This window comes from Triturus cristatus, chromosome 6 (assembly GCF_964204655.1).
Source record: "Triturus cristatus chromosome 6, aTriCri1.1, whole genome shotgun sequence".
Taxonomy (NCBI): Eukaryota; Metazoa; Chordata; class Amphibia; order Caudata; family Salamandridae; genus Triturus; species Triturus cristatus.
The window spans coordinates 419206338-419233810 of record NC_140589.1 but is presented as its reverse complement, the minus strand read 5'-3'; positions in this window follow the sequence as shown (position 1 = coordinate 419233810).

Below are 27473 nucleotides of genomic sequence, written 5' to 3'. Positions count from 1 at the left end.
CAAAAAATATGATGGCAGTTTGCGTGGACTGGTGTTTAGCTGGTGGTGTGCGTGGACTGGTATTAGGCTGGTGGTGTGTGTGGGCTGGTGTTTGGCTAGTGGGGTGTATGGACTGGTGTTTGGCTGGTCGTGTGCGTGGACTTGTGTTTGGCCGGCGGCATGTGTGGACTGGTGTTTGGCTGGTGGTGTGTGTGAGCTGGCACTTAGCTGGTAGTGTGTGTGCACTGGCATTTGCCTGGTGGTTTGTGAGTAGTGACTTGCTGCTGGTCACTACAAATACTGCTAGCAAAACGCCAGTGAACACACTCCGCTAGCCACCAGCCGGTGTGATTGCTCTGCCAGTTATGTTGGCATATAAAAGTGATGGGCTCTTGATTTGCGCTGTCTGTTGATGTTAGTGTTGTAATGTGCTGGGCCTGCGGCTTTCGGTGTGAATGGTCTTGTGTGTATCATAAATGAATGGTGATTAAAGGGCCTGTACAGAAGTTGGTGCCTTGATGCAGCTTTACAACAATACAACACAAAGTGACAATGATATGGGATCACAAGTGAAGAAAGGTGCATTTTGTGTTGTATTTTCTTCCCCCTCCCTATTGCTCCACCTCCTGCGTTGGTCTGCGTGGAGGTGTGTTAGCAGCCCGATGATGAAGCATCAGACAGCTTGCTGTGTGTGAGGGCAGTTTTTACTTATCTCCTTCACATATGCTAAACAGCTATTATTTCTTGAGTCCCCCTTCCATTTTGTGTTTGAGAAAAAATCCTTTTGCGAGGCCTAAACCTTCCTTTTTAACACATATAAGCCAGCCCTAAAGTAAGCCCCTAAGGCTCATAGGGCAGGGTGTATTGTATTTGAAAATTAGGACATGTGTGTTTACTTTTTTACATGTTAAAGCAGTGAAAATCTTCTAAAGTAATTTTCCACTGTTGTAAGGTCTATCTTTCCATTGATTAAAACTGTGTTACCTTATTACATTTAATAGGTGATAACTTTGGATTGGGAGAAGATAGAGATATGCTGTTTGTACTCATTGGAGCAGATAGAGATATGCTGTTTGTACTCACAGAATTTGTAATCTAACATACTCTTTATGAATCAAGTTGGATTTTAAGTCACAGATTTTGCAAATCATACTTTAAAAAAGTTAAAGCATTCAAAAAAGTGATCGATGTAATGCTTGAATCCATCTCAGTCACTGGTAATTACTTGGGGCCGCATCCCAATCCATCATTATTTTGCACATCATGTCACCTCAGTTTGGACCCACCTATATGCAAATCAGTCTTGACCCCGCTATAATTGGAACAGTCTAGCTAACCTAACTCTAACCTAGTTTTGAGCTCATCACACAGGTGCAGCTTGGTTCCAGTGATACAGTGACTTTGATATGTCAGCCTAAGGTGGATGGGTATGCCCATACTTGGGTCAATGGAACCAAGCTATACCTGGCCAATGAGCCCAAAACAAGGGTGAAACGGGTCCTGGATTGCTTGTCTTCCAGTTGAGGGAGGACCTGACTTGGCAGTTCGGGTTGGACTGTTCACATTGGAGTACAGTAAAGACGGATTTGAATATAGCTGGGTCCAAACTGAGGTGGCATGGTTTGCATAATAACGATGGATTGAAGTGTGTTGTTGCCAAGCATCCATAGGGTTAAACACAGGTAAACTTGGTAACTGTGGTTCACCATGACAAGGATTGTGCTTGTTGCCTGAGTGGGGGTACCCGACCAAACAATAACCTAATTTTTTTAATACATGTACAATGTATTAATATTATAATTGGCATACCTAAGGATTGAACGTTAATAATCATAGTGGTCTGTACGTATGTGTCAAAACTATCAACATGCCTGTAAATTTCATGAGGACCGATGAATAGTAAAGAAATGATGAAAATCAAAGCTGTTGTACCTTCATTAGCAATAGGGATGAGCAAGGGTGCCTGCATAAAGCTGACGTAGCAGAGTTGTATTCAGGCACTTAATAGGCAGCACTCTGAGTGCATGCACACTGTTCTTCTAATGTATTCCACGTTTATTAAAAATCTTTTTTTAACCAATTTACCAAAATCAGTCAAAGTTATTGAGTATTTAAATGAAATTACTTGGAGTAGAGGCCGATCTCCAACAATCCTATTTAGTTACACTTACTTAGGTTATTTAAACAACTTTCGTTCCTGCATTCACAAAATGACTACATCTGGCTGCGAAATCCTATAATCTAAAGAATTCAAATACATATTGATATCTCTGGACTCCTAAATGATCATAAAAACAAGTGACTTTTCCTTGTTATGATCATCTGCAGACTAATTTCGGTCGTAATTGTTTTCCTGTTTTGAAATTGTATTACATTTTTACTTTGCCTTTTCCCCAATGATGTGTTAAGCCCCATGCATACGACTCAAATATATAGATTCCGTGGACTCTACCATGGAGATTGGGTTGTGATAGATGATGTTTGATCATCACAATTTCAGAGTAAAGAAGCACATTTAATTTTCAGGAATGGCTCTTACAAAATTCAATCACTGGCTGGGAGCGTCATAGTTCAGCCACATGAGCCCTTGTAAAGACAGGAACAGTGTAATTTTATTCATACTGTCAGTAATTGCATTTGTTATATCTCTCCGAAGAAGACATTTTCTCAGCCTATTAGTGTTCTCTGTGTTGCCATGACTTACAATATTGTTTTGTTTTAGATGCTGAGCTGTGTTTTATTACTTAGGCTCCTTCTATTGAACTTTTAGAATCTAAACTTTTGTACAATGCAGGAAGATAGTCTTTTGCTTTGCTGCGACTTCCATCAAAGTTTGCACTACTCGCCAACGGGAATAAATCGCAACACGGCATTAGTGACTGTGGATGAGTGGATAACGGCTGATAGAACATGATAACGCCCACTCTACCAGCGGCTAATGATATTAAAAGACACTTGTATGGGTCTAGATGCCATAGGGATGGTTGCCTATGTGCATCTTCTGAATTCCATCTTGCCCCACATTTCACAGTGCCACATTATGCTAATTTGAGAAGGAAACAAATATGCTTGTGCACTGTCTTATGTCGAATGTACCCTAGTGTGAAAGTGGGAAGTGGCAGTCGCAGTTTCAGTTGGGACCAAGAAGGGTATTAAGAACCATTAGTGCCACAGTAGACGTCATATGCTTTCCTTGGTGGCAGCTGGTACTGAACGACAGATGCAGCAGAAGGCGCATGGATACCAATGGGTGGTGTGTTTTGCAGTCTTTATTCAGTGGATGCAGCCTCCTTGACAGGTAGACAAATCTATGCTTGGTCATCTCCGTTGGAAACTGCAAGGAGGGAAATGGTCCCTCAGTGATCTAGAGTTCCTCCCCTCTTTCCTAGCAACGCTGTCACCACTGAAAGGCAGAGCAGCCAGAAACATGCATGCCTCATGATACAACTGGCACTCCCTTACTATACAAAACAGAATAGGGAGGGTGTGATGTTGGACACACAAATAAATCCATGCAGATAAGCAGACTTCTTTATTTACACCTAAGCCAAGGTCGGTGAGGCCACACCAACTGACACCCTACCGATAGTCACTGCGAGCTCACTGCTCGCATGCCACCTATGACCTAGGTACATTCTAGTTTGCCAGGGAGATGCTGTCGGCTGACCCTGGGTGACCACTATTCCACACTTCTCCCTCCCTCAAATAAAAACACTTCAAAATGTGAGAAGTAGCCCACACCATAAATGTGAATAAGGAAGCAAAAGAGATAACAGTGGGAAAAATTACAAAACCATTTCCCTGCATTGTAAATGAATATTGAAAACAACAATAATAAAAAAAAACATGTCAGGTTAATGCACGAAAAATCACGATAAATAATTAGCTCATAATCTGACCCCCCAAAACCTTATACCACAAAATATTTGAGATACGCGGGTCTCCTTATGTCTACGACACTCCTTCTGTGCGAAAACTGCCCTCTCCTGTGAGACTCATGTGTACCTGAACCCCTCACACTACCTCTCACATGTCCAGGAACTGCACAACTTGTAGGATAAGAGTTCCGCATCTGATTAAGAACAACTATTCTGCTTTTGTTCTACACACTACCATCATGTGTTTTTTGTCAAAATTATTTTTATTGAGCGTCACAAGTCAAGAACAGGACAACTTGAATACAATAGGGCATGTAGGGCCCGGGGTAAAAAAATTCAGTTAATGAGAGCCCAGCTTCATACGTCCCAGAGACCATACAACCCTCTGTTGAAAATAGGGAGGACGCCATTTTTCAAACAACAGGCCTTGAGGGGAGTCCCTCAGGCATCATCATAAATTCAACAAACATCCCAAGAAAATTCCCCCTCCCTGTCCTCCCCCCTCCCCTCCCCCTCCCTGGTGGTGGTGATGGCACACGATGAAGTAGAAGTTAGTAACAGTGTAGCTAAATGGGAGAGTGGCAGACACGAAGCTCTGACTGCTCAAGAGGTGAGGTTTGCATCAACAAAATTCCATCTCGGGATGGGCTAGATGTGGAAGAGGTGCATGGCCCTTACGGAGGAGTGACAAACTGCAGAAGGCAAACCACGGGATAGATAGTTTACAAGTGGGCCCCATTTACATTCAAAACTCTTGTAACTGTCTCGGAAGATATCTGCAAGGAAGTTCCATAGAGAGGAGCCTCCATAGGCGGGCATGCCGCAGCGACAAAGCTGGTGTGTCCTTTTTTTTCCAAGCTACCGCTATCGTTTGTTTTGCTGCTTCTAAACATCTCCACATGATTGCCTTGTCAGCTTTGGTTTGGTGTTCTAACTCCGGATCACTGATACCCAATAGAGTCCCCTCGAAGGTGGTCAGAATTGGGTATCCCAGGATATCTTTAAGATGAAAAAGTATCTCCTCCTAAAAAGGCCGAATTGCTGAGCAATCACACCAAATGTGGTGGAAGTCCCCCCTTAGGCCACATCCCTGCCAACAGAGATCTGAAGTGTCAGGGTACCCATCTAGCAAAGTCTTATGGTGTGCTTCTCTCAGTGCCACTGACTTGTTATGTTAGTGATGTCACCCCATAAATGTTTCCATTCCTCCTCATTGATATCGCACCACAGAACCTGTTCCCAGAAGGACATGTAGCGCGCCCTAGGTGCATGCAGTGTAGTCAATAGCATGGTGTAGAGTGAGGAGATGGCGCCTTTCATGGAACCAGCCTTGTGAACCGCCATCTTCTCCATGACCATTAATTCTCTAGTCGCAGCCTCTCTAATGTGTGGTAGTGTGACCCAGTGTTTAAGCTGGAGGTAGTGGTAGTGCTCGCTATGGGGGATTAAAAACTCTCTTTTGCAGTTTTCGAATGTCAGGATGTCATAATTATGGAATAAGTCAGAGATATTTAGACATCCCACCTCCCTCCAGCAGTCAAAGGGCCCTTCATGGAGCTACATGGAGTGCCGGAGGGAACGCCGGATTGAAGTGAATCGGGGTATATGGGGAGGGAAATGAGATCTATCCCTCCCTCCTTTTGACCTGGTCCCAGATCGTCAGTGTAGTGCGTGTGGGCGTGCCTATGTAAGCGTTCTTAGGCCGTTCTTTCTTTGGCTTCCACAGGACGTCCCAAATAGCGCACCTTACAATGGACCTGTCCATGTGGAGCCAGTGCTTGTAGGACTCACGTGCAGACCATTCGGTCACCACTCACAGCTGTGCCGCTTGATAGTGAAGTGTGCAGTCCGGTAGAGCCACCCCAACTTCGTTCCTCGGTCGCCGCAGTACTTGAAAAGGGAGACAAGCCCTCCCACCTTGCCAAATGAATTTAGTGACTAGGGAGCGTAAGCGGGGCTGTAGGTCTCGGTCAAGTTCAATAGGTACGTTTTGGTAGGACCGTCATCTTAACAGCGTTGATTCGCCCAAGCCAGGAGATGTAAAGAGGCGTCCATCTCTTAGAATCTTGTTGCAACTGGGTCACCAGAGAGGGGAAGTTGGCCCTGTATAGATCTCCAAGTCTGGGTGTAAGGTGAACCCCCAAATAAAGAAGAGTGTTTAGCCCATTGCAGGAACGTCTGCCCTCTCAATCTGGTCACCTCGAAGGCGGTTAGCGTGAGATTCAGTACGGAGGATTTGGATAGGTTCACCTTAAATCCGGCCACTTGTTCAAAGTGGTTCAGCTCCTCCTGTACCGCCTTGAGTGAGGAGGCTGACTCTGTAAGCATGAGTAGGATGTTGTCAGCAAAAAGAGATACCTTGTGCTCTGTGCCACTAAAGCGTATGCCCCAAATGTCCGCATTGGTCCGAAATCTTACCGCAAGGGGTTTGATGCTGAGGGCAAAGAAAAGGGGGGAGAGCGGGCATCCCTGCCGAGTGCCTCTGCTAAGTATGAAGGGGAGCGAAGTGCTTCCATTGACTATCACGCGTGAGCAAAGGGGGTGATAGTTGGCTTTGACCATGTTGAGAAATGCGTTACCGAAGCCAAATTTCCGCATGGCGAGGAAGAGGAACGACCAGTCCATCCTGTCGAAGGCCTCTTCCACGTCAAGACCCACCAAGATTGCCGGAAATTTAAATTTACATGCCTTCTCAATAAGATGTATGGTGCAGCGGATATTATCATGAGTTTGCCTTCCCTTAATAAAGCCTGATTGGTCAGGGTGGACCAATTCCGGGCATCAAATCCTCCAGCCTTGCAGCTAAGATCACGGAATAGAGTTTCACGTGGAGATTGAGATGGCTATGGGCCTATAGGAGGCACAAAGTTCAGGGTCTTTCCCTGGTTTGGGAATAACAGATATTATCGCTTCCGCCATTGATGTCGAGACACGCACATCTGCTGCTATCGCCTGAAATAGCTCTGTGAGGTGGGGGATGAGTTCGGCCGCGTAACATTTATACAATTGTGCAGTGAGGCCATTAGGTCCCGGGGCTTTATGAAGTTTGAGTCTCGAGATGGCTTGTCTCACCTCCTCTGAGGAGATGGGAGCATCTAAGGCGCTCGCAACCGTGGGAGAGATATGGGGAAGAGTCACCGAGTCTAGATATTGCTGTTGTAGGTGCCTATACGGAGATGTTCCATGATAGAGCGTCCCATAGAGGTCACCAGAAATGTTGGCCTTGGTGGCCTCGGTGTGTACTAGCTGACGCCTCTGGTCTCGTATACACCCAATAAATTTGCGCTCCCGTTTCACATGAAGCTGACGTGCTAAGTGTGGACCCACCTTGTCGCCTTTTGCATAGGATGTCTGGCGTAACTTCAGCAATGTGTACTCGGCTCTTTTATTGCAAATGGTGCGCACTGTGCCCCGTACCGCAGTAAGTTGCTGCTGCAATGCCCGTGTGGGAGTGGCTTTATGTGCTTTTTCAACTGCTTCTAACTCCCCCTCAAGGGACACACGTTCCTTTGCCCGCTGTTTATTTAGGACTGTGTTGAATTGAATACATATACCTCGCAGCACCGCCTTAAAGGCATCCTAATTGTTCTGAGAGTATGCAGCCTGCGGGTTATTAAGAGTAAAGTAATCCACGATAGATGCCTTCAATTCCTCGCGCAGTGTTTTGTCACGTGGGATCGCCGCTGGGAACTACCACCGCGGTGAGGTAGATTTGGGCCCGCCCCAGGATAAACTGATGGTGATTAGGCTGTGATCAGAGAATGATATCAGCAGAATCTACGCTGCCTGCAGAGACCCCACCAATGCCTGACTAATGAAAATATAATCTATCCTAGAGTACGTCTGATGGACGTGTGAGTAGTATGTGTAGTCTCTGGTAGTGAAGTTCAGCATCTGCCAAGCATCACAGAGACCTAGAGTGTGCATTTTCTTTTTAACCTCTTTGTAGAAGCTATTGGAGGGTGCCCTGGTGGCCTGTGAGCTGTGCAGTGTTTCATGCCAAGTCAAGTTGAAGTAACCAAGCAACACCACCAGACCTTCGGCAAATCTGCTTATCAAGTCTAAAGCGGTAGATAGGAATGTGGACTGTCCCGAGTTGGGTGCATAGAGAGAAACGAATGTGCATAAAGTGCCCCTCAGCCTTCCCCTGACCATTATGATTCTCCCATCCCTGTCTGTCTTGGTGGCTTCAGGTTGGAACTTAGTAGAGCTGTGGCAAAGCAGCGCCACACCATTGTGTTTGGTACCTGCGGATGATGTGTATATTAAAGGATATTATTTGTGCCTAAGCCTATTGACCTCAGATTTCTTGAGATGTGTCTCTTGGAGGGAAACCATCTCGAACCTGTGGTCCACAAGGTATTTCCATATTCTCTGCTGTTTCTGAGGGGAGTTCAGCCCCTTAACATTCCAGGATGAGATCGAAACCATCATCCAGACCTACCTCCTTCCCTCCCCATGTGAAAAACCTTGTTTGAGCGTGCGGAGTTGCCGCCTACCAAATTAGAGAAAAGATCCTTTCCCTGAAAACCTCTTGTTTCGCCGACCCCCCCCTGTTTGTGCTGTTTGGCCTCAAACAAGTCAGCAATCCACATAAGCCATACACCACCACCAGGAACCCTCCCCTCCCGAAAACCAACCCCCCAACATTCCCCAAAGAAAAACAAAACCAGAAGCCAAAGGACCAACGAGTCTTCGACTTGAAATTCTTCCAAAAAAGAGAGAAGATGTATGGGTGGTACGGACAAGGCCTGCACCCCCCGACTGCCTTGCTGCAGATATCTAGGGATCAGAGCAATAAGAAGAAAATAAAAAACCTCAGTGTCCATGTTAGAAAATTACAATGTCTTGCATATCAGACAGGCCCATGTGCCCAATCGTCGGCTGCATAGCTGTGGTGCCTCATAGTTCCACGTGAGTGCATGGAGGTTAATTCCTCCGAAAGCCAGGGCACCTGTCGAGAGCGACTGTCCAGGCGTTGACCACTCAGATGCTAACGAGATTTTGTGACTGTTTTCCAGGGCCTGGAGCCCCTCCGAGGCCGCTCCACATCTTTCGAGGAGTCTGTAGAGGTGCCTTCCTCCGGGGTTGGGAGACCAAGAATGCGTAGGCCCTCAGAAAGGTCCGCCACATGGTGCGCCTTGTTTTTGTATTCGAAAGTAGGTCCAAAAGGAAAAGTCCAGCGGTAGCGTATATTGTCCTAGCAGTTTTGCAATGATTGGTCTCATTAGTTGTCGACGTGCCAACGTGGAAGGTGCCAGATCCTGAAAAAGGGCACATTTGAAGCCCTGGTAGGACGCCTCTTCCTTTTTCCGTGCCGCGCTCAGGATAGCCCCCTTAGTTTTGAAAGAGTGCATGTTGACCAAGATGTCACGTGGCCTTCTGCGTTCCCCAGTTTGTGGGCTCCCCACTCGATTTATCCGGTCTAGTTTAAGCTTCAGTTGATGAGAAGCTATGAGATCCGCAAAGAGGCCCACCAACAAACGCCTCTAGATCCTGCCCCTCCACACCTTCTTCTAAATCTCGAATTCGTATAGTCTCCCGTCGGGTTCTGTACTCTAAGTCTTCCGCCTTTAGTACTGCCTGCTGGACCTGGACCTGCATGGCCCGGTGAGATTCCTGCAATTTGGAGGAAGCGCCTCCAGGTCCTGTGCCTGTTCCTCCACCTCCAACACTCTGGTACCAACTGCGTCCATGTCTTGTTGCAGAGATGCAATTTTTTTGGTAAGATCAACCTTGAGCTGGTCCATGGAGGAACGTAGATTCTGCTTAAGTTCAGTTTTAAAATCACATAAGGTGGAGATCAGATCTTCCCGGTTGTGCAGGTGGTCAGACTTCAAGGGCGAGGAGCCTTTTTCCGGTGCTAAGAAGTAGCGGGAGGGTTTGTTTGGAGCCTTCTTGGGAAGCATAAGAGCAGAGTCCGGCACATCGTGAAATCAGCTGCCAAGTGACCACCCTAGGGTGAGGGATCGAGGGAACAGGAGGTGCTCACACGGGTCTCCTTGTATTGGGATCAGGCCTCTGTTAGGTGGAGGGATCAGGCCGCCATCTTAGGGTCAGGCATTGCCAAATGGAGCAAAGCAGGGATGCAGAAATCGTCAGGTGTCACAGCCCCCTCCCGATTGGGGTGTCACAAGGTGAGGCAATAGTGCTTACCGCCTGGCATCTGTTGTCGCCATCAAAACCTCAGCAATGACTCCCAGCTCTGCACTCTCCTCGACCGCCATCTTGAAATCAGGCAAGGCCCCATGAGGCAGACTCTCTACGGGCCCACTCTGCACATCAGCCGGCAGTGGAAGGAAGGGTCCGGTCAGTGTGGAGACAGCTCACAGAGGCACAGGAAAGGAGCCCAGTGCCAGCGTGTTCAGCCTAAGTTGCGGGCCGCAATCCTTCCAGACTTCGTGATCGCGCCACCTGTCTCTGGCCCAAGGGCCCTCACCTGCAGATGGCTGAAGGAAGTGGGAAGTAGGTAGGTGCATTTAAAGCCCTTTCCCGGGCTGTGAGAACCTAGGGCCCCCATCGCCAATCGAGAGGCGTACAGATCTCGCCGCCGGTCCGCAGGTCACTTCAGCAGGTTTGTGGGACATCTGGCGGGAGTCAGTCCACAATTTCAGAAGCCACCTCCGGTCTCCGGGATTCCCAGCTTGCGGCCGGGTTTCAGGGCCAGCAAGCGAGCTACAAGCACGCTAGAAAAATCCTGGTCATCCCACAACACCGATGATCACAGGCATTCGGTGTTCTGCCCACCAACCGCAGTGGAAATAGATCGTGGCAGTCGTTGGTGTCCGGAGCTGAAGCGGTGCATGTCCGCTCAGCCATCTTACTTGGCCACGCCCCCCATCATGTGTTTTACCAGCATTGTTAAAACACTTGATCACTTCCAATCTCCTTGTGAACTTAGACCACTCAGCACAACTCTTGGGTGTTCTTTCACAAAATCTCCTACTTTAACTTCTACCTCTTTTACTTTCTTATCCTTGTCAAAAAATACCACCTCCCATCTCTCGCTCTTCACTGTCCTACAGAATTGTCCACACAGCCCTTATTCAAATGCATCCAACCAGGACACTTCTTAGTTGAAGGAGATCTCCCTTTAAACAACTCAAAAGGGGATTTGCCACTGGACACCTTTGGTTCATAGCGATAGCTAGATAACCAATTGGACAGTTCTTGCCACCAGTCGGTTCCATTTGTCCTTGCTAACTGTATACCTTCTTTAAGGTCTTAATGACTCTTTCTATGGCACCATTGGTTTCAGGGTGATACAAAGCCAATTTCTTGTGTCTGATCCCACAATTCTTAAGAAACAATTCCATCTCTTTCGAACAGAACTGCACGCTGTTATTTGTTAGTAGAAAATGTGGAAAGCTTCCCCGTTTCAATGTGTTCTTGAAAAATTTGATGACAGCCCTAGAAGATATGTCCTGTACACCCAACACTTCTACCCATCTAGAGTAAAAGTCTATTAAAACTAACACATAAGGAGTGACATGTTCACCTCCTCCAGGCCCCAAAATATACATTACAACAAACAAATGATGGACGGAATGCTGACAATGCATACATTCTCCCCCAGTCAAGAGATCTGGGTTAAATCCATCGTTCTTTTGCCCACTACACCACCCCAGTTTAGACATGGCCATATGCAAATCAGTCTTGACCCTGTGCCTCATGGGAACAGTCCAGCCCGAACTGCCAAGCCATGTCTTCCCTGGACCGGAATCAAGCATCCTAGGACCGGTTTCTGGCTATCAGCCGTCATCAGCCAGGATAGCTTGACTCCAGTGGCGTAGTGAGCACGGGTCCCACGTCTGGGAATACCCATCCCACTTAGGGCGAAAAGCGTTACAACAAACAAATGATGGACGGAATGCTGACAATGCATACATTCTCCCCCAGTCAAGAGATCTGGGTTAAATCCATCGTTCTTTTGCCCACTACACCACCCCAGTTTAGACATGGCCATATGCAAATCAGTCTTGACCCTGTGCCTCATGGGAACAGTCCAGCCCGAACTGCCAAGCCATGTCTTCCCTGGACCGGAATCAAGCATCCTAGGACCGGTTTCTGGCTATCAGCCGTCATCAGCCAGGATAGCTTGACTCCAGTGGCGTAGTGAGCACGGGTCCCACGTCTGGGAATACCCATCCCACTTAGGGCGAAAAGCGTTACAACAAACAAATGATGGACGGAATGCTGACAATGCATACATTCTCCCCCAGTCAAGAGATCTGGGTTAAATCCATCGTTCTTTTGCCCACTACACCACCCCAGTTTAGACATGGCCATATGCAAATCAGTCTTGACCCTGTGCCTCATGGGAACAGTCCAGCCCGAACTGCCAAGCCATGTCTTCCCTGGACCGGAATCAAGCATCCTAGGACCGGTTTCTGGCTATCAGCCGTCATCAGCCAGGATAGCTTGACTCCAGTGGCGTAGTGAGCACGGGTCCCACGTCTGGGACCCGTGCTTTATGGCTGGGTTCAAACTGGAATGGCATGGTGAGCAAAAAAACGATGGATTTAGGCCCAGATCTCTGTACTGGGGTGAATGTATGACATTGTTCTGCATTCTGTCCATCAATTGTTGTTTTTTTGCATTTGTCACCCCGAGTGGGAAGGGTATGCTCAGACGTGAGTCCCTTGCTCTCCATGCCACTGGAATCAAGCTATCCTGGCTGACGAGGGCTGAAAGCCCGAAACCGGTCCTAGGATGCTTGTTTCCAGTCCAGGGAGGACCTGGCTTGGCAGTTCGGGCTGGACTGTTCCCATAGGGCACAGGGTCAAGACTGATTTGCATATGGCTGGGTTCAAACTGGAATGGCATGGTGAGCAAAAAAACGATGGATTTAGGCCCAGATCTCTGTACTGGGGTGAATGTATGACATTGTTCTGCATTCTGTCCATCAATTGTTGTTTTTTTTCCAAAATATACATGGCTACTTCCTCCCATGGATATTTTGGTAAATTTCTACACACCATAGGAGGATGTGTTGTCTTCAATCATTTGTCACAATTTATTCACTCAACACTGTCCTTTACCATGAATTCTACATCGTGATCTAGTGCAGGCTACCAGAAATCCCTCCTGAGCTTACGCTTGGTTTTTACTATTACCATGTGACCTTCATGAGCCAACTGTAAAACTTTCTGCCTTAACTTCTTGAGCGGTATCAACCTTGTACCTCTCAACAGGAATCCTTTGTCTACTGCCAATTCATGTAAAATATTTCCCCAGTGATCCTTGTAGTCCCCCAATCCAGCTTTGTTCAATTTGCCTGAACTTACAACTTGCATCACATGTTTTAGTTCCATATCACTTTGAAGTTCAGACAACCAGCTCTTAATGAGTATTGCATAGTTTCGCCTCGAATCCTTGCTTTTAAGGCATCCCACACAATTTCAATTGATACACTCCCAAAATTATCCTCTATAAAGTTAGGAATCCACTCTTTCATGTGCGCACAGTACTTATCATCTAGAAGCAAGGATTTTTCGAATGTCCAAGAGTTAGGTGTTATACTTCCGGGTGCCATGTCTAGAGTGCAAATCAAAGGATTATGGTCTGAGAGAACTCGGGGAAGTTTCTCAATTTGAAACTTAGATCTAAGCGAGTTGGATATCAATACATAGTCGATCCTTACGTGTGTACTATGCGGGTTAGAAAAAAAGGTATAGCCCGGATCATTAGTTTTTAAGATCTGCCAGCCGTCTACAAGCCCATGTATATCGCACATATATTTCATTGCCCTAAACACTCTAGGTTTCTGGCCCTTATACTGCCAATCATCCCTTAGCGACCAGTCGCTGGGGAGATTGATATTAAAATCCCCACAAACCACTAAGGGTAGAGGCCAGTGCGTAAGTTCATTAGAGATCTCCTGGAATGTTAAATGGTAGCAGCAGTTTCAGTCGATAACCTTTCAAGTATTGCCCGGTGGTAATCGCCTCTTATACCATTCGATGATTAACCAACAAAAGAGGCAGGCGCCGGAGACTGGAAGGCAGGAAACAAAGTTTTATTCCGTTGGAGCAGAACACATCAGATCGGACCGCAAGGTATCGTCTCGAGGTGCTCTAACCACATCTCTGAGGCCTGGCCTCTTATACACAGGTTTATGACTTTATTGCAGGTTTATCATACATGGCACATTCTTGAGATCGCTTTGATACATGAAAGGACATCCTCGGAATCCCCGTCTCAGATCCGCTCCCACACATAGATACAGTAGAAGTCCCCACCCCACCCATAGTAGGAGATGACTATCACACAGCTGGACATTCCGCCAATTCCCGGGGGTATGTGCGACTGGTCGGGTCTCAGGGGGTGGGGGGCCTTGATCTACTGTAATCCCTTTGATGTGGGGTGTTTCCCTTACAGTAGGGGCAATAAACTGCATCCGCAGGGCTAGGTGATGGCCTGGGATCGGTTCGGACAATCGGGCGCAGAGGAAGGGGGTTATCAAAGGGATGTATGACCATGTATGGGATGAAAGAAGGTGATGGCAGGGTCGCGCAGAAGGAGAGAGTTTATGGCCCATGTATGAGAGAGCGGGGGTGGTCAGCGCGCGGGGGGATGTTCGCAGCGCCAGAGGGACGCGCTGGCGATCGGCAATGAGGTCATGGTGCCTAAAATAGCCGTTGCGCGTTTTCTGCGTGTGGCGCTTGGGGAGAGACAAGATGGCGCAGATAATGTTCAGTTACGAACTAAATTTCCACAGTCCTCCCTTTTAACATATCTCGCCAGCTTGTTTAGTTCGGATCTATCCCCATAATACCTCGTACTTCTATTTCATACAGGGCTTTCATTCGTTCTGCTTCAAAGTTCAGAGTCTTAGGGCAGATGCAGTTCGTGAAAAGTGAACATAGAGGTGGCAAGCATTAAATCCCCAGGCAGCATCCACACAGTACCACAATCGGTATTAGGATAAACGTAAACAACCTCCACCCCCAACATTTAATAGTGTCCCAAAACCAACTCCCAAGCGACCATCCTTCTTGCTCCTGATGAACCTCTGTGGAAAGTCTGTGGAGGTGTTCAATCGCCTTGTAGACTGAGGGTGAGTTATCCGGTACAACAGCTGGACCCAATGATGCGGCATGAAGCTCAGCGGTGTTGTTGGTGAGGATGCCGGCTGTAATGTTCATTGTGGTTTCGACTGCCTGGGTCAGGTGCCGGATGGCACGGCTGTTTGCCATTGGACCCCACAGTGGAACAAGTCCCTTTACTGCATCCATGAACTGTGCTCCAGTGGAGTCGGCTTGTACAATGTCCTTTGCACATTTCTGCCGGTGATGGTTTGCTGGAGCCACATATGTTGGAGGAAGTATAAAAGCGATGTAGCAGGTGCCTCCCCAACCTTTCGGAAGCCAGGTGTAGGCCTTAGTACCACAGACAAAGTACATATTTGGGGAGGTAACAAAGGAGGGTGGGTCAACTGAGTCCAATGTTCGGGTGATGAGACAGGAACTGTGGCCTACCGGCTGTGTTCCTAGGCCTTTGAGGCACACCAGACCTGTGATGTTGACGACGGATAGGGCCACTGTTAGAGTGGCGGCCGTTCGTTTCCGGAGGTAAGAGAAGGTGGGTCTGGCTGGGTTGTTGAACACCTGCATTTCAACTCGCTCCTTGGCAGGGGTGTCCATATGGAAAGAGGTGGTTGATCTCAAAGGACAAAAGGGGGCAGAGGTTTTTCCAGTTTGGTTCAGCCAGAACCCATGATAGAAGTGCGATACAGTTTTGCCGGAAGTGGCATTGTCCTTGTAACTTTCTTGCAGGAGGATTAGCCAAGCGAGGCAGGAGCCATGGACAGAGAAGGGCGAAGGGATGAAAGGGATAGAATGTCCAGTGGCATGTGGTAGCAATCCACAGATCCAGCAGTTAGTGGCATTGGCGGCAAGGTTGTGTTGGTGGAGCAGTTGCACAAAAGAGTTATTCCAGAACTCCTTACGTCTTTCTCGGAGTTGGGGTGAAAGTGAAATCAGATGGTGTTCTTTCATGGTGGTGGGTTGGGCAGTGGTCAGCAATGTCTTATGAGCGGGTGCGTTTTCTTCCAGGATCCAGAAAGTGACCATGAGAAGGAGGCAAAGGAGAAGGGTAACAAAAAGTGCAATGGTCTTTGAGCTGTGCATTTTGTCAGTCTTTGGATTTTTGTAGTGGATCTGCGGACGTCCGGTTGCTTCCATCATCTTCATGTCGGGTGCTTCCATCACCTTCATGTCGGGTGCTTCCATCACCTTCAAGGGACTCGGTAGCGGGCAGAACCACAGACTTTGTTTAGTTTCTCTCCTGGAGGCCTTTGAGGTGACTAGGCAACCGCTCTGAGATTTCAACTTAGTTCGTGGTCTGCTTAGCTGAAGTTCCCTCCTTGCGTCGTAGGTCATACCCTTCTTTGGATGGCACAGTGGGATCGGGATATTCAGTCAATTCAAGTGTCTCTGTATTCGGGCAGCAGCTCAGGGATGGTCGGTCTTTGTCCAGAAGTTCCTCTTGGGCGGTGATGTTGTCGGTGGTCGTCAGGGTCGATGATACCTTCTTGCAGTGGTGTGCATGCAGCCAATTTCGTTTCCCCTCCACTCGAAGAGCTGTTCGGTGGTGATCAGGACTTGCAGGGGGCCCGTCCACTGGGGCTCCAGACTCTTGGTGCGCTGGAAGTTGCGCACTAGGACAAAGTCGCCGGGTTGGATGTCGTGTCCGGGGCCCCTGGAAGCATCGGGAATGGCTTGCAGCACCTGCTGATGGATAACAGACAACGTTTTAGTTAGATTGTACAGATAGTCAGACATGAGGACGTCCGGGACGTCGTGAATGGATGCTGGTTTTGGTGCAGTCCAAAGGTTCATGGGTCGCCCGAAGACGACCTCGTAGGGGGTTAAGTGGTGTTTGGTAGGAGTGGAACGCATTGATAGCAATGCTAGTGGGAGGGCGTCTGGCCATTTCAGTCCTGTGGTGGCAACTATTTTGGCTAGTTTGAGTTTCAATGTGGCATTATGTCGCTCAACCAAGCCTGCAGATTGGGGGTGGAAGACCGCATGAAATTTCTGTTTTACACCCAACCCTTTTAAGATGAGTTGGATAACTTCGGCTACGAAGTGGGGGCCGTTGTCGCTCCACAAAATTCGCCAAAGGCCGTAACGGGGGAAGAATTCTTTCAGTAGTACCTTTGCGGTAGTCATAGCAGTGTTGTCGCTGGTTGGGTAGGCTTCCACCCATTTGCTGAAGGCGCACACAACGACAAGCACGTACTTCAGGGTCTGGCACCTTTCTAACTGAATGTAGTCCATCTGTAGGACCTCAAAGGGGTGACTAGGAACCCCAAACCCTCCCCGGGGCACAGCAGTTCATTTACCAGGGTTGTGTTGGAGGCATATCAGACATTGTTGGACTAGGCGTTTAGCTGAGTCTGGGATTTTGTCGTTGTGCCAGACTTTGGAGATGAGTTCAATCATGGGGGCAGACCCTATGTGTGCGGGGGAGTGTGTCATGGTCAGCATGGGAATCAGGTATGAATCAGGTAGCAACCATTTGTTTGTGTCTCTAGTTCGCCAGCAGCTTTCATCATCTTTCAATCCCACCCGTGCCCATTCAGTCAATTTGTGTGGTGAGCTGGCCAATTGTATGTCTCTAATGGTTTCCCTAGCATCCTGCCATTTTTCAGTTTGTGACCTGGTCACGTACATGCGTGTTGTTGACCTATTCTCGGCTGTGGTTCGGGCAGTGATGTCAGCCAGCGCATTTCCCTGTCCTATAATGTCCGTCACCTTTTTGTGTGCCTGGTATTTGATCACAGCTAGCCGTGTGGGGAGGAGGACTGCTTCGGTCAGAGCGGAGACTATATCTCCATGTAGGATGGGTGTGCCATGGGAAGTCAGGAATCCCCTCTCCTTCCATAGGAGCCCAAAGGGGTGAACCACCCCGAAGGCGTACTGGCTGTCGGTGTAAATGTTTGCGGTTGTCCCCGCTGCTAGGATGCATGCTCGTGTGAGAGCAATCAGTTCAGCCGCCTGTGCGGATCGCTGTGTTATGCGGGCTGTCTCAACAACTGTTCGGGCCGTGGTGACTGCATAGGCGGCTGAGGTGGTGCCGTCGGGGAGCTTGATGCATGAGCCATCTACCCACAGCTCTCCGTCAGGATCTGGGAAGGCAGTATCTCGGAGGTCAACCCTACTCTTGGTCTGTTCGTCGGTGAGGGTCACACAGTCATGTATAGGGGACGCATTGGGGTCATTGTTAGGGAGAGGTAGCAGAGTGGCTGGGTTCAGAGTGGTGCATCGTTTCAACGTGATGTGGGGTGCAAGCAGAGTCAATTCATAACCAGTCAGTCGTGCGCTAGTCAGGTGTTGAGTCTTAGTCTGGTTCAGGAGGGTGTCAACTGCATGGGGTACTAGCACGGTGAGGGGGTTTGAAAGCACGATCCCCTCACTTTGTCGGATAGAGACAGCGGCGGCAGCTACCGCTCGAAGGCAGGCGGGTAAAGCTCTGGCTACAGGGTCAAGAGTGGCAGAGAAGTAGGCACAAGGGCGTTGCTTGGGACCTATGGACTGGGTTAGAACAGACAACGCGCATCCCTCCCTTTCGTGGGTGAAGAGGGAGAAAGGTTTAGTGTAGTATGGGGTTCCTAGGACTGGTGCTGAGCAAAGGGCATCTCGTAATTCTTTGAAGGAGGATTGGCATTCGGGTGTCCAGGGGAGGGGGAAGGGGACATCTTTAGCCAACAGGGAAAGCAGAGGTTTTACAATAAGACTGAAGTTTGGCAACCACTGTCGACAGAAGGAGGTGAGGCCTACCAGCGACCGCACTTGCTTCTGAGTTTTGGGGACAGGGATTTCTAGAATGGTCTGAATTCGGTCAGGTGTAAGCTTCCTCCGATCTTTGGATAGGAGGTGGCCTAGGGTTGGCAGAATTGCAACTTCTTCCTGGAGACCTTGTGACCGTTCTCCGCGAGGAAGTGGAGGAGGTGGATGGTGGCTGTGACTGCGAGCGGAGTGGTGTCGGCCGCCAAAAGAATATCATCGACATACTGTATTAATACCACTCCGTCCGGTAGTTGAACTGCATCCAGTTGTCTCTTGAGGGCCTGGCTATATATGCTGGGACTCTCAGTATAGCCCTGTGGTGCCCTACAAAATCTGTACGAATGGGCTTTTAAGGTGAAGCCGAAAAGGTAGCGGCTGTCTGGGTGGATGGGGATGGAAAAGAATGCGTTCTTGAGATCAATAACGGTAAAGGTAGTGGCAGTGGACGGAATCAGGGTGAGGATGGTGGTGATATCTGAGACTATGGGGTACTGAGGTATGACTACTTTGTTAACCTCTCGTAAGTCGACAATGAAGCGGTATGCTTTCTCATCTCCCTCGCCTTGCTTCTTAACAATGGGTAGGATAGGGCTGTTGCAAACATTACTAACTACTTCTTCTACCACTCCTGCATCGACTAGGGACTGGATGATTTCCACCAACGCCTTCTCGCCTTCGGGCGATATCCGATACTGTGGAAGCTTTGGGAGCACTGCGTCCGGTCGGGCAGTTATGTGTACAGGGTCGATCACCATGCGACCTACGTCTGAGTCGGTTTTAGCCCATAGATGTGTGGGTAACGTGTCAAGTAGGGACAGGTCAGCATCGGTTATGGAGAACATACGTCGTGCGAGACAAGGCCTGAACAGATCTGGGTTATCGTGCAGTATGACTCGTACTCCGTCTGGGGAACATCTGATGGTAGCCCGGAAATGTTTTAGTAAATCAAGACCCATAATGGCGTCGGGGGTGTTGGAGGAGAGCAGAAATGTCGTGTCAGTGGTGTTATTTTCCAAGTCAAAGGAGATTGGTGCGGACAAGGGATTAGTGGAGGGCGTTCCATCAAAGCCTATTGAGGTTACATGTGAGCCAGACAAGGGTGCCCTTGGGATCAGCCGTTTAGATAGCGCACTACGTGTCGCCCCAGTGTCTACCAAAAATGGAGACTTTGTGCCCAGGACCTTAGCAGTGACGTAAGGACCTTGCTGGTCAACACGGAGTTCGACTGGACCCCTCCCTTGCCCCTGGCGGTCCTATGCAAAGTCATGGGTGTTTTCGTAGTCGGACTGCTGGCACTGGTTCTGTCGGGGGCGGTCGAAGGTGTTTGGTCTGTATGGCCTGTCACTGGTGGTGTCGTTCGTGTACCCTCGTCCCTGTCCTCTATTTCTGGGTTTGTTTGCTATGTCTCTCATGTCCCTATCCTTATTCATATCCAGAAGGACCGGGCACTGGGATTTCCAGTGTCCGAACCCTTTACAGAACGCACACTGATTCTCGTCTAAGTCCCTGCGTCCAGCGTAGGGTGTGGGTGCATGGTCTCTAGGGGGTAGTTTTCTAGGAGCAGTCGGTTGGTAGTTTCCCTTGGGAGGTTCCCTTCCTATGGTCACCCCTTGTAACTGTGCGATCATCACCCTTTCCTTCAGCTCCTTTTTCTTTCTCTTGGATGCCCTATCGTTCTCATTCTTTTGGTGTTCGTAGTACTGGGCCATCTGGAGGATAGCCGCGGGTTTGGAGGCTGCCCAACTACTCTCGCTGGTCTGTAACTTCTGGGAGACTTCCTGTGACAGACCCTTCACATAATTCTGGACAAAGAGGTGATGTCCGGTTGCAGTGGTCATGTCCTGGCCACTATAATCAGAAAACACTGTCTCGAATCGAGAGAAGTATTCGGATACATCCTCCTGGGGTTTCTGGCGGCAAGCCGTCACTATCGACCAGTCTACTTTCCTTTCTGGGATTAGGGTCTTTAATTTCTGAACAATCTTGTCTGGGAGTTCCAATATGGCCTTTAGAGGTTTCTGTCCTGGTTCTCGCTGTTTGTCTATGGTATCGAGTTGTACCCAGGTATATCCGAACGGCTCAGCGTGGTCGACTTTCCGGATTTGCTTCCACACATCAGCCGGCAGACATAACCTGAAGAACAAATCGATATCCGCCAAGGTCATTATAGTTGAACCTAAGGCCGTACCTAGTTCTGTGTAAAAGGCAGTCGGGTTCTTTCTTAAGTCGGGTAGGGTTTTTCGAAAGGTCAGGATGTCTTGTCGGTCCCATGGCTGATAGACCCAGTTATATACAACCCTTCCCTTCGCATCTTGGTGGTTGTTAGACCTGGCACCATTGGCGTGGGTCACCCTTCCATTTTTGTCTGTGCCTCAATGTGTTTTTGTGTTGGTGTTAGCTGCTCAGGGCACTGTGCCACTGCCATCCAGTGCCACAGTGCAAGTGCTCCCTATGGTAAAATGTATTATGTGAATTGACTTCCACGTTCGGTTTATTTGGTTTACTATCAGTCCCTAGTAGAGTGCACCAGGGGTGCCAAGGGCTCGTATATCCAAATGCTGCTAGTGGGCTTGCAGCACTGCTTGTGCCACCCACCGAAGCAGCGGGGTAAAATGTGTCTAGGGTCTGCCACTGCAGAACCTGCGCGCGGTCTGGTACCGTCGCGCTGACTGAGCAAGTGTCCCCACTTACCAGTCCCTAAACCTTCCCTTAACTACATGTTAGTCACCCCTCTGGTAGGCCTAAGCGCAGGGTGCATTGTAGGTATAAGGTAGGACATGCCCTGATGTGTGTGGCATGTCTTAGTAGTGAATTACAGCCATTTTCGTTTTTCACTATTGAAGGCTACCTGCTCTCCATAGGCCAGAATGGGTTGCTGGGATCGCTACACGCTGTGACCCCAGTGGACTCAGAGAGCATGGTAGAACGTCATGTTTAGTATGCCTGAACTCGGGATAATAAAATACATCTTTTAGTAAAGGTTATTTTAATATCCTGGGTTTGCAAATGCTACTTTTAGAAAGTTAGCCTTTGCGTGCCTGACCATCTCAGTCCGCCTCTGCTGTGTGTGTGTGTTCTGCCTAGCAACAGTACAGGAGCAGGGCTGGGGGATTCCAAGAGACAGGTGGGCTGCCAGGTGGTGGGTAGAGAGATTACACCAGGATGGGTGGGAGGAGTGCACCCTGACTCTTGAATAGACCTGTGCTCTGCCACCACAAAGCCGGCGCCACCCCCTGTGGAGCGGCTGATGTCTCTGCCCTGCTGCTGAAAGGAACAAGCCGAGTCACCACAACAGAGTGCTCCAAAACTGGACTGAGCCAGGCCCAGGCCCCCTGGCGCTAAAGAACAAAAGAATCCCTGTATAAAAGTAGGAGCCTGGCTCCTAAGAAATCAGATCCAGATTGAACCACGAAGGAACTCTGCCCGACTAGAAGGACCTGGAAGAAGCTGAAGGAGGAGTAACTTTCCCTGACCTGAGGGACTGGCCTGCAGTAGGTGCCTTGCTGAGGAAGGAGAGGAAAAAGACTGAAAGAGACTTTTGCACTTTGTTCTTCAACTATCTCCAAGGGCTTGGAAGAAGAGCTTGCCCCCTGAACTGAACCCCAGGACCAGTGGGTTCACCGTGTCTCCGCTCGTCTGAGAATTCGAGCCGTGTGCTTTCTCCCGCCGGAGTGCCCTGCGCACCTTCGCATCCCTCCTAGGGCCGTGACACCCAGAAGCCTGGCCGCCTCCACTCGCCGAGAGCCCCGCTCTACCTGAGTCGCTCTGGACCCATCGAGTCTGGCCGTCCCGCTTCCCTGTCACCTGCCTGCTACTGGAGCGCGCTTGGTGCCCTCTCGCCCTCCCGCCGGATTTCTAGTGGGGAAGTGAACTCCAGCCTCGGACGGCCGCCCGTACGTCGTAACGTATCCGGCCGCCCCGCTTCACCTCCCAGCCTGAGTCTGACCGTGCCGCCCTCCGCAGTGACCTCCCGCACAGTCCGTGTCGGAGGCCCTGGGCCGCACCTGTCTACCGAGAGCCGCCCGCTGAATTCCTGATCCGGAAGGCCCACGAGGTGCAGAACCTGCATCTCCCCCGAAGACTCGTCCAAGCACATCGCACGTTCCCAGGTACAGTGAACTCTCTATCGGACTCGGGGTCCACAACATTCTGATTTCCCCGTATCACTGTACCCCGGGTGCACTGCGCATCATCGTGACTGGACCGACTCAACCGAGCCCTGTGAAGCGCTCGTGATCGAATAAGTTACCAAAGAAAAGAACAGTGCCTAATTATCATCTTGTGGCTTCTATTTCGCAACCGTTATTGATGGTCTTGTACATGCCTGCGTAACCAAGAATCTTTTATATAAAGCATCCGTATTTTTGATACAACGTACGCCTGGTGTCCATTTGTGGGGGATTGTTGTGGTTTACTGTGTGTGATCATAAATGCTTAACTGACTAGCGCCCTGAAGTTTAGCCCTGACTGCTCGCGCCACACTACCTATAGGGTGAGCAGGGGTTGTTCTGAAGGGGTAATTCTCTCGCCCTGAATAGAAGAAGGGACCACTGCTTGTCACAAGTACCTACCTGTGCCAACCGGAGGTTCCCCATTCTAACAGTGGTTGATGTCATCGTGTGTTCCCTGACCTCGTGGGGGGACCCAGTAAGGAGCGGCTTCCTTGATGGGCATCATGGTATCAGCTTTTCCTGCCTGGGGTTCAGTCGCTATGGGGGTTTCTGTCTTGGTCGTCTGTCTGTGTTCTTTAAGATGTCGGAAGACTTCGAGTGTACGTGTGAAGAGGTCCGTCACATCGCCCTCTCCCTCTTCCCCAATATTAACCTTTCTGTACAAGGTTGCTAAGCCTTCGGGACCTCTATCCTGGTACCTATCCTCATAGGCATTCAGAGTGTGATAACAAAGTCGTACGACAAGGTGTCGTCTGTGGTTGTCGGCATATGAGTTATACATATCTGTCACATATTCCTCACTTTCCTTCCGTTCTACTAGTGTTCTCACTACCTTATCGATTCCGTCTCGTTCACCCTTTGTTAGCCGATTCATTCTGGCAGAATCTTTCTTTCTCGTCTCGGGGTCATCTAACGTTATTGCTAATGTTGTGTTCAGTACAAGAGGCTCGGCCGGCGCGGAGGCCGTGAGGACCGAGGCCCTGGTACTGCTTTCGCTTGCGTTCGGGGGTTGTGGGTGCTGCACTATAGGTTGGGAGGGAGCGTATGGAGGGGGCATGTAGATGATCGGAGGACCTAATAGCAATTCATCGTTCGCCCGTTGCTTGGAAGGCAACTCAGGGTAGAGCGTAGAGGGGGTCCTAACAGGGCACTGGCCTGATGTTTCAGATTCTTGTTTTTGTTTAGCTTCCTTTCTCTCCTTTATTTCTTCCTCTAACCTTCTAGCGACAAGATGAGCTGCCTTTCGTAGTTCTTTTTCTGCCTTTACTTCTTCTCTCTTTTTCCGTTGCATTGCTTCTTTGCGCCACATGCCGATACTATCGAGCATAGTGGGCGTCGTTTTATTGCTACGTAGAGCTGTTTCTAGCATTTCTATTTTATGGTCATCAAAGGATCCCATCAGTGGCCACTGACTTTCGGAGTCCTTCTTTGTATATTTATGCCATAGTTTGCTATAAGCTACAGCGACTAGTCCATATTTAGTAAACATGTCCTTATTAGGGGTGCCTTCCAGTGGAGCCGGATGGTTCATCTCTAATAAGCGGTCCGGGCAGACCCAACTACCAATCAGTGGGGAGAAGATAGGCATGACGGGTTACAACGGGGACAAAAGTCTGCACTACTTATGTTTTCACTGCTTGCAAAGACGAGACAGAATATATCTATTCCACGTTATTTGTAAGCAGAGAATACCTCCAAAGAACCAATATTGAACAACCAGTGTTCGGACAATCAATCAATCAATGGTGAGAAAGAGATAGGCACGACGGGTTACAACGGGGGACAAATGTCCGCGTTACCTACCCTTCACTATCTGCAAAGACTAGACAGAATATTTCTATTCTACGTTATTTGCAAACAGAGAATATCTCAAAAAGCACTATTCGTCAAAAACAATCAATGTTTGGACAATCAATCAGTGGGGAGAATAATAGGCACGACGGGTTACAAAGGGGGACAAAAGTCCGCGTTACCTACCCTTCACTATCTGCAAAGGGAGAGAGAGTATTTCTACTCTTCCCCGTTTGTAGGCAGCGAATATCTCAAAAAGAACAATCAAATAAGCAATACTAGTATTTTCAATCAATCAATCAATCGTTTCGCAATTTGTCGTGTTACACGACCTTACCCGGACCGCATGGACAGTTTCTTGTCTTCCGCCTCCAGCGCCCGATCATCCTCTACTCTCCGTATTTGCCGCGGCACTCCTGATGGTTCCCAGTCAGGACCGTAGATCACTCGAGAGAGGTCTGCTCGGAACCAGTGAAGTTAGTATGATCGGCTGCCAGACGAGGGTCTATCGGGCAGGAGCTCTTCCCGATCGTTGCAGTCGTTCACTCTGTCGTTGGGACCTCTCTCATTGGATCCACGTGTCGCTGATGGGCCCCACGTTTGGGACGCCAATTGTTAAATGGTAGCGGCAGTTTCAGTCGATAACCTTTCAAGTATTGCCCGGCGGTAATCGCCTCTTATACCATTCGATGATTAACCAACAAAAGAGGCAGGCGCCGGAGACTGGAAGGCAGGAAACAAAGTTTTATTCCGTCGGAGCAGAACACATCAGATCGGACAGCAAGGTATCGTCTCGAGGTGCTCTAACCACATCTCTGAGGCCTGGCCTCTTATACACAGGTTTATGACTTTATTGCAGGTTTATCATACATGGCACATTCTTGAGATCGCTTTGATACATGAAAGGACATCCTCGGAATCCCCGGCTCAGATCCGCTCCCACACATAGCTACAGTAGAAGTCCCCACCCCACCCACAGTAGGAGATGACTATCACACAGCTGGACATTCCGCCAATTCCCGGGGGTGTGTGTGACTGGTCGGGTCTCAGGGGGTGGGGGGCCTTGATCTACTGTAATCCCTTTGATGTGGGGTGTTTCCCTTACAGTAGGGGCAATAAACTGCATCCGCAGGGCTAGGTGATGGCCTGGGATCGGTTCGGACAATCGGGCGCAGAGGAAGGGGGTTATCAAAGGGATGTATGACCATGTATGGGATGAAAGAAGGTGATGGCAGGGTCGCGCAGAAGGAGAGAGTTTATGGCCCATGTATGAGAGAGCGGGGGTGGTCAGCGCGCAGGGGGATGTTCGCAGCGCCAGAGGGACGGGCTGGCGATCGGCAATGAGGTCATGGTGCCTAAAATGGCCGTTGCGCGTTTTCTGCGTGTGGCGCTTGGGGAGAGACAAGATGGCGCAGATAATGTTCAGTTACGAACTAAATTTCCACAGGAAGACTGACGGGTCATCATTATTGCTCCCATAAATAGTACAGAGAGTAGTCTTTTGCCCCTGTCCATCCTGACACTCCGTTCACCGCCCAGCGGCCAAATCTATCGGCCTTAGAACAGTTAAAAGTGTATGCTGAGCCCTTGGCTAATATGGCAACCCCCCGTATCCGCCCACCTTGTGAAGTTGCACAGACCAGTTTATACCCCAATGTTTTGAGTATATGTATCTGTGTGCCCTCAATGTGGGTTTCCTGTAAGCACACAACATTTGCACCCATGGTTTGTAGTCCTATCGCGACCATCTGTCTCTTTTTAGGGTCATTCAAGCCACAAATATTTAAGGATAGCACTTTTAGGACCCCCATCTAATTAGATCAAGTGGTCTGGATATGTACTTGGATTTTTTTGCATTGACCCTTAGCTGGCCCATTTTCCAAGAACCAGTTGCCAACATACAGCAATATAACCACCTGTCTGACCTTCGACCCTACCCACCCTGCCCCCCCACCCTGCCCCACCCCTCCCACCACCATTATTAGAGGTTACCTGGCCACCACAGGGCCAGGGGTATGACATCCGACAAATACAGCACCTGTGTGCCCCCTAATATTTCCCCACTATCAAGTAACCTTCAAATATACAAAACCAATAAAGCAGGTACCCTACCATGGGGCTTGATTCCACAAAGAATCCCTTATATATAGTTTATAGCCTCAGCATATCATGTTTCACCCAAGATTATCATAACATATCAGGGTAGCTATATTGCCAAAAAACAGGGCATCTCTGTTACTAGATTTTTTTTTTCTTAAATATCTAGATTACAGCACATTTATCATAACTTTTTACTTATGTCCCTAAATTTCCTCTAGATACTCTTTTGCCTGTATTTCCGAAAAAGGCTGCGGGTAGTCCCTTGATGGACAACTTTCAACCTGGCTGGATTTTGAAGGTATACCATTGCCCCAAGCTTTAAAAAGGGGTCGAAAAGCTGCCGCATTCTCCATCTACGCTCTACTATGGCATGTGCAAAGTCAGGCCTCATAAAAAATGTTATTCCGTCAAATTTCCGTTTACTTGTAGGTCTGGCCAAATCATTGTGAGCTTGCCGCAGTAAAAAATGTCCAAAAAATAAAAGCATAGCTCGAGGTTTCTGTTGGGGTGCCGGGGTGCGCTTCCCAAGAGACAAAGGAAACCGGTGGGCTCTTTGGATTTCCTTGTCCCAATCCCAGGATTGTAGTTCAGGAAACGAACCTTTGAGAAGTAAAATCATAAATTTTCTGGGATCCTCTTTTTCGGCCCCCTCAGGAATCCCTAGGAAGCGGAGGTTATTACGTCTCTGTCGATTTTCCTGCTCTTCCAGCTTCCACATGAGATCCTTAACTACCCCCTCGTGTTCCTTCGACTTGATA